Genomic DNA, 7,348 nt, shown 5'->3' on the forward strand with positions numbered 1-7,348 from the left:
CTTAAATATGCATCATGTCCACTAGGCTTGAGAATTTGAGGAGTCAGCAAATTAGTAGAGGCGAGAAGCTATGTTACCACGGTAACCTATCTGGCGATGGACGATCCCTCGAAAATGGCCTCGTGCGCCACACCTATAGCATATATCCATACCCATGTGACAACTCCTGGTGTCTCTTTACTGCGCGTTGCATCGGATTATCGTAAGTCTTCTGACCCACACTAGACTGAGAATAGGAGGATGTTAGCCTGAAATTTTGTCTCTTCTGATCATTCTTGAACTTAAGGGCGGGTCAGCCACAAATGGAGCGGGTCTGATGACTGTTTTGAAGAATTTCCTACCTTCAATTTTACCGATCAAGTGAAATAGCTACGGATTGGGCTCTTTTTATTAAACTCTCTGTCTTTCTCTTTCTGAAGAGCTTCTTCCTTTTTCATTCTGTCCTTAATACCCTGAACAAAAATGACCATCTTGGTGATAGTCATCGTCCCATTCTGAGCAGCAATATTCGGATCACCATGCAAGTCGGGTATAATGCCCAACACAAATTGCCTAACCAAGGCCCTTATATTAGGGACCACATACTGAGCATACTTAGCCAAGAAAACAAATTGAGATAGTACTCATTCACACTCGTACCATTCTACCTGAGTCTTTTAAATTCGTAGGCCTTCGCCTCTCTGACCTAAATCAGCTGGAAGTGATCAATAAAAGCATTTACAAACTCATCCCAACTTATCAGGGATGCATCTTCCCGACTAGACTGTTCCCACGTATCATACCAAATATGAGAAGTATCGATACATAACACGAAAAAACTTTTAAAGCCCATCGGTGAGGTTTTGCGGATCCTCTACCTTAAGAGACCCTGTGAACACAGGAGGCTTCATATTTAGGAATTCATTGGTGCTAGAGCTTCAAATTTCTCCACTCTCGGCACTGCTGTCTTTGGGCCGTTTACGATGTTCAGCTTGGGTAGTAACAATTTGGGTGAGCAACTTGATAGCTCACCTAACATCCATGTCAGTAGCACTGGGCTGCGGAGAAACTGTAGGACGGACATCCGCAGGCCTTTCTGCAGTTGGGGTTTCACTCGGAGGCACTGCATCCAGTGCAAGCCCCTAAGCCTCGGTGTGAACTTCCTGAGTTTGAGAGTGCTCAGCAGTAGGCCTTTGGATTGTAGTTTATGTCCTTCTGATGTACTTTCTTTTCGTAGGCATTGTCTGAAATACGTAATACACACGAGTTAGAAGGATTCCTGAGAGCATAGCTCTAACTACACAAACTAGAGTATGAAAGAGGTAAGACAATCCCAGATGTCTTGGTGGTCAATTGTTTATATGTGTGGTGTGCACACACATATAAAAGCGACCCCATGGAGATGGTTTTCATAGACTCCCTAAGACACTTGAACCTAGGCTCTGGTACCAAGTTTTGTCACGCCCTGAACCATGGCCTGGGCATAACACGACACTTGATGCCTTGCTGCATGTGACCGAGCAAACTGTATGGCTTGTTGAATAAAAATGGGGCATGAACTGATGCAAAATATAAGTTAAAACATGAATAGTCTGAATAAAACATGGGACATCATAGTAATAATGAAAATACCGTTTATATCATGATACGGTAATAGTCTGAAAATATAATAAATACTTAGCCAATACTAGCTATACAACTCTGAACATCTGACATGACATAATTGATCTAATCTGGTCTATGAAATCTCTGACATGAGTCTGACTGCTAAACTGTTTACTAGACAAGGCCCCCGGCATACCTTAACTGTATAATTGATAATAGATAAAAAAGATAAAACCCCGAATAAGATAGGGCTCACCAATAGCTGATACGTTCAAGGTCCTAACAAGCTGATTTGTCGTCCTATAAATTTGCATTGTGAAATATAGGCCCCCAAGCAAATAAAAGGGGACGTCACTATATTCGAATTGTACTGGTATGTAAAGAGTCTGAATGAAGTAATCATGACACATGAAATAATAGAACTGAAACTGAAACTGTATCTGTAAGCTGAACATGAACATGTATATCATCTAACATAAATATGTGTAACATGAATAAGACATTTTAAGTCTGTAAAGATATCTATGGGAGGGCATTAGTATAACCGACATGCAACCACCATATAAGCATGTAGCATCTAATCTCAGTCCGATCAGCTAAGCCATCCTTTACCTTGCCGGGGTACAAGACATGAATATGACATAAATGGATCCAATAACCCACAATGGGTGAACATGAAAGAATCATCCTAACTAGGCGGAGCGATCCTTATTCTACGGCAGCATGCAGCGACCCGGGTATTAAACCTTCTCGATTATACGTGCAACTCCCAAAACATGAACATGGAAATAATTAGCTTAGTAGCCCATGAATTATATAAAAATGATTGTAAGCATAATTCATGATTGTATTGTAACATGAAGATAGATATATAGTATAACTTGTATGAAAACATGGAAGCATGTAGAAGTTCATGAAAATAAAGATAAAAGTTCATATCTTGCATTTACGAACCCGTGGAATGAAAAGTATGGGTTTTCATGGATTACAGACAGATTTTTAATAACCAAAAGGGAATATAAAAAACACATTAACGAATTATTAAAGCAAACATGGTATATGATGGTACATGTACTTAGGATTATCATAAACATGTCTAGATCCGTAGTTTTGGATAAAACTTCCTATAATTATGGAAGAACGTGGCGTGGAAAAACAATGATGTTCCCACACATAGATAGAAACCCTACATACCTGTAATGCTCCAAAACTTGTATAAAAATCTGAACTTTGTAAAGAAGTCCAAAAGCCTTAGTCTTGAATCCTTGTGATGGGTTTTCTTAAAAACCCTAGGTTAGGAATTGAACTCTCATTTAATGTTCATGAATATATGTTAGAATTCACTTGAGATGATTAGAATAGGTTTACCTTGATGTATTCTAATGGTAGGAAGAGGAAAACTTCATGTAAGGGCTTGCGAATGTGAAACGTTGAAATAAAAGCTGAAGTCCCGAATTTATACTTTTCACTGAAGCTGGAAAAGTACGGGCAACTTGTACGTACCGTACTTGTATCCCGTACCTGGATTGTCTAAATCCTGTGACTTGGCATTGTTGCCTGAATTATACGAGAAAGTACATCCCATACATTGATGTACATCCCGTACATCCTAAGCCGTACCTCGTATGGCAAATTTCACTGACTCCAACTTTTCCCCAAGATGTACGCCCAAAATGTACGCCCCATAAAAAATTGTACGGTCCGTACAATTTGACTTAACCTGTACATTTACCGTTCCAAGCAATTTTTCAATCTCAACACATTCCGTCTTTGTTTCTAAGCCTCGAATCATGAACGTAACTTAGTTAGTAGGTATGAGGTGTTACAGGATCTATGCCTTCCATGGGACATTAATAAGATTTATTGTCCTCTTTATTGTCTATCATTGTTATGGCATTAATTCACATTATTAGCATGGGGACAATTCATAGAATGTGTACCCCATATCCTATGTATAAATAGGGTTTATCACTTCATTGTAAAGGACATGAAATCCAAGAGAAATACACAATATACATTATATACTTGGTTCATTTTAATCACTTTTTACTTTATTTTAAGATCATCAAGGGCATGATCAAAAGCTTGGCCGGAGTCATAAGCACCAGGCTTCACCGAGGCTCAGGCTATTCTTAAATTTTTACTTTGTTTATATTTTGTTTATATCAACTTTAACTGTGTATTACATTACTTTACTGGTCACTCTAATCCACGTGTCCTTGACCATGAACACATATTCAATTGACCCGTTTTTCAGGTAAACAATCTTATTTTCTTAATTTTCAGCACATGTTCCTGTTATAGCTAAGGTAAATATAATCAGCAGTTCGATATCCTTGCTATTAATCAGCTAAGGTAGATAAATTAAAATAATGGCACTCTTTAAATGACACTCTTTGATTAGTTGGAATAGTTTTAAATTGATTGAATGACATTTCGTGTTTTCTTTTCGTAATTTGAGGCTCATGTGATGTGTTTTGGTTCACTGCTTTGGCAATAAAAAAGAGTTTCTATGTTGAAATTCACTGATGGCTTGTAAGAGATAAGATCGAGATCATCCCTAACTCTAGTCGCTCAACTTCTGGCTTCACTTTGTGGAATGTACACAAACTCCAAACTCATTTACTTGCTTATTAGCATACTTGCTTATTCGTCTATCTCAGTTTATAATTCACTTGTCATGTATTTAGCTATTGAGCCTCAAAGTTTATGTTTTATGTGATCACAACACCAAAAAGAAGTCTAAATTTACTTTTATATTTGTTTATATGCTTTGCTTGCTAAAGATTGAATGAGAATCTAGTTTAATTGTAATGGTATTATTAAATGAAAAAGTCTAGTGAAATATGCCTATTGCATGCCTATTTAGGTAATTAACGAATTAATCTATTTATTTCTAACATATATTATTTAAGTTTGAAGCGCTTAGAGCCAAACATGATGCTCTCATTTAGTTGATTGATTAAGTGATTAGCTAGTTAGGTACTTGACTAGGCACATCTAAGAATTAACCTGATTAAGTGATTAGCTAGTAGGTATTTGACTAGGCACATATAAGAATTAAACTGACCTTGCTTTCTTACTGTATAATAGATGCTCAAAAAATGTCAAATGTACTCAAGATACTTAGTATTAAAATCTGTCTTGGGGTAATCATTTACGACAGGGTCTTCTAGTCTAAGACTGTCATGAATAGATAACATAGCATCCTACTCATAGCCGACTTCGCTAGTCTCAAGTCTTCTTAGACCTTCAAATAAGAATACAAAAAGCATACCACTGAGTACCTCGTCGGGTGATGTGCCGCGTAATTTCAGCTCATTTGATGCTTTTTGACGATAATTTTTACTTGTTTTTTAGGCAAGTTAGGGTCTTTTGATGTGTTTTTTTGCATGTTGCAGGTATTTAGAGTGTTTATGGTGAAAGTTGGAGAAAGTAGTAAAAAGAGGGTAAAAAGATGTGCAAAAATTAGAAGTGGGATCAAGTCGAATTCACGGAGTGAAAGACGGATCGTATATTATTTATGGCATGTCAATGTCATTGTAGATCAGTTATAGAAGCTGCTACATTGAGAAAAAAATTCACGGCAGAAAAGTACGGACCATATATTATTTACGGTCCGTAAAATCCCACCATAGATCAGCAAAAACAAGTCCTAATCTGAAGACAGAATTTACGGTCCCGATCTACAGACCTTAAAACATTTACGGTCCTTCAACATGGAGCGTAGATCTAGACATCAGAAGTCAATTTTACGGACAAGAATGAAGGTTTTACGGGCTGTATAATATTTACGGTCCGTATAATGATCCGACGGGGGCAGTTTTGTCAACTTCTTTTCCACGACTTGGACCAATATAAGTACCTAATGTAGGGTTTTTGTAGGCCATTCTTGGTCAGATATTTGTACTATTCTGTTAGCATTGAATACTCTATTATTTTTGGAGCTTTTTGGAGAACACGACAAGACAATGGCAATTACTTTCTTCTTATTCTAATCAATAGTAAGCATTATGAATTCTCTTATAATATGTTCTTCGTTCTTCAATATGAGTAGCTAAATCTTATACTAAGGTTGTGAACCCAATGATGGGTGTTATGTGGTTGGGAATGGGGATTGATATCTGCATAATGGATTGTTAGGGTTTACTGATTCTTTATTCATCATTGTTAGTTGATGGTTGCAAACATTAATTTAAGCCATAAACCTTGCTTTATTTTGGAAAATAAGTTATGGTTTGGTAAGAACAAGTAACAAGAACTCGGGGCGTTAACCCTTGTTTAATAAATTCACTTAGGAATAAGAGGAAATTACTTGGCACATATTAACCATTTTTCATATGAACTCTTTTATATTTTGAAAAATCATAAAGAGAAGTAGTCCTTAACTATGGGGGAATAGTAGGGATTTAATTAGAGGTTAAGTGCATTCATACAACGATCCATTAGAAGTATATCAAGATCAATACCCATAGCATACACTTAATTAAAAGGCGGACACAACCTTGGTTTCTTTAGTTCATTATATTACAATCAAAAACAATTTAGTTAGTAAACAAACAATCTTTTACAAACATAACAGAATACGAAACTAGACCGCAAGAAAGTACTCAACTACATTAGTTACGCTTTCACACAATATTCCCTATGGGATTTGACCCCAATCTAGTTGGATTACTATATTTAACATCATACTTATTATGCCATTTGTTAGGTATAATTTGAGCATATCAAATTTTGGTGCCGTTGCCGGGGAATACGGTTTTGAAAATACTAAATAGTTTGTGCTTTACTTCAAGTATTTTTCTGTTCCATCACACCTTGTTTGCTATTTTCTGTGATCCAGGTGATCATGAATAATAGGGGAGGATGCTGAGCAGCTGGTGGTAGGGGTGTGTAAGTAGTAGACCCTGCACCAGAAGTGGAAGTTGAGAATGTCTTTGCAATATGTTAGATGAGGTTGAATATGCATCTGCTATTGTTCCACCAAGGGTTAATTCCACAACTTTCAAGATTGATTCTACTATTTACCAACTATTAAAACTTGAGGGATATTTTAGGAACTCTACCGATGATGACCCTCATCAACACCTGAAGAATTTCGTGGGTGTGTTCGAAGCACATCCAGTATGTTGTTTCTCCTGATACAATTCGGCTAAGAGTTTTCAAATATTCTTTAGCCGGCGAAGCAAGAGTTTGATTTGAGAAGTTGCCCCCACAATACTATTCATACGTGGGGAGAGCTGGTTGCTATTTTTCTCAATAAGTGGTCCCCTTCAAGCAAGAAAGCTGAAATCCATGATAATATCTATGATTTCAAACAGCTTCAGGGGGAGCAACTATATGAAGCTTGGGAGAGATTCAAGGAGTATTAGCAGGAGTCTCCAAATCATGGTTTTCCAGAGCATATATTGATGGAGAAGTTCTATAGAGGGTTGGATCCGTTGACACAAGAAGTGGCAAAAAATGCAGTTGGTGGGTGTTTCATGGGTAAGGCCTATGCCTGAATCACTCAGTTGCTTGATAAATTGACAACTCATAATCAAGCATGGCATTTGATTGCTACCGATAGTGTAGCGTATAGGGCTCCAATAATCCATAATATTGTGAAAGAAAATCAAGAGACTCAACAAACTTTATCTTAGCTTGAAACTAATATTTCTTTGCTAACAAAGAGATTTGATGACAGTGCTCCTATGTAGTATGAAGGTGCTAACTATGTGAATAACTCTCAGGGGGTTACCAAAGGCGGGGACTAGCAAAG

The 7,348-nt window shown here is 37.2% G+C and overlaps 1 non-coding gene across 1 annotated transcript; it reads right to left on the minus strand.

The window, feature by feature from the left end:
* Nucleotides 1-6,875: 6,875 nt before the first annotated feature.
* Nucleotides 6,876-6,982, minus strand: LOC132051306 (small nucleolar RNA R71). Its single transcript, XR_009413678.1, has one exon. It is a non-coding gene; the product is annotated as a small nucleolar RNA R71 (small nucleolar RNA).
* Nucleotides 6,983-7,348: the final 366 nt, after the last annotated feature.

The sequence above is a fragment of the Lycium ferocissimum genome, chromosome 3 (genome assembly GCF_029784015.1).
Source record: "Lycium ferocissimum isolate CSIRO_LF1 chromosome 3, AGI_CSIRO_Lferr_CH_V1, whole genome shotgun sequence".
In the NCBI taxonomy this organism is placed as follows: domain Eukaryota; kingdom Viridiplantae; phylum Streptophyta; class Magnoliopsida; order Solanales; family Solanaceae; genus Lycium; species Lycium ferocissimum.